This window comes from Phalaenopsis equestris, unplaced genomic scaffold (genome assembly GCF_001263595.1).
Source record: "Phalaenopsis equestris unplaced genomic scaffold, ASM126359v1 Scaffold000289, whole genome shotgun sequence".
In the NCBI taxonomy this organism is placed as follows: domain Eukaryota; kingdom Viridiplantae; phylum Streptophyta; class Magnoliopsida; order Asparagales; family Orchidaceae; genus Phalaenopsis; species Phalaenopsis equestris.
The window spans coordinates 167,222-168,108 of NW_018164731.1; positions in this window are offsets into that span (position 1 = coordinate 167,222).

Genomic DNA, 887 nt, shown 5'->3' on the forward strand with positions numbered 1-887 from the left:
GTCGACCCCCTCCAATTGTCTTCGATCACCGCTTATCTCCATCGACGACGTTGATCATCGTCAACCACCGTTGACCACTACTGTTCATACGATGCCAATCGCTATGGGTCATCATCTGTTCCTAACAACAAATTCATCAGCACGTCGACATTGTAACATGGGAGACCTAGTAACCATTTCACTCCAGTGGGACAAACGGTTGCAACTGTAATTATTTGTTTATGGTGAAGCTCTTCAGCTGAGTCAGACCCCGCGATTTTTCCCATTTCAGGTTTTCTACGTAAAAACTTCTGGTGTCATTATTATTTAGTTTCTCTTTTATAAGTATGTGTTAAATCTTCATATCACGTTAAAACGACAATCTACTATTATACTACATGCATCAATAAAATTATTTATATCGTAAAATATTCTAATTAAGACACTCATTTAAATTATAAATGCATTTAATTTTAATATTAATATTTCATCCAATAAATTTTTGGGTGACCTACCAACATGATTCATGTTATACATTAGTAATTTACATACCTACCACACAATTCTTATATATTTACATATCTAACATTCAAAGATTATTATTTACACTCATATAACATATTTTTGGCATAATACTATGCATGAAAATGTGTATTTCACTTTCAAAAAGATGATGGTACACAAATTTTGATGTGATGCTAAAGATATGAATTATATGAATGTAAATATGAATATTTAATTGTTAGATAGATAAATACATGAAAACTATGGGGTATGTATGTTAATGTAAAAAGAGTATGCTACAACTTTAATCATGATAATGTTTTAAACCATATCCATGACTCAGATTTTGGGGCTATTTTTATGTTTTTTTCTTCACTAATGATCTCCATGATCTTAACATGCAA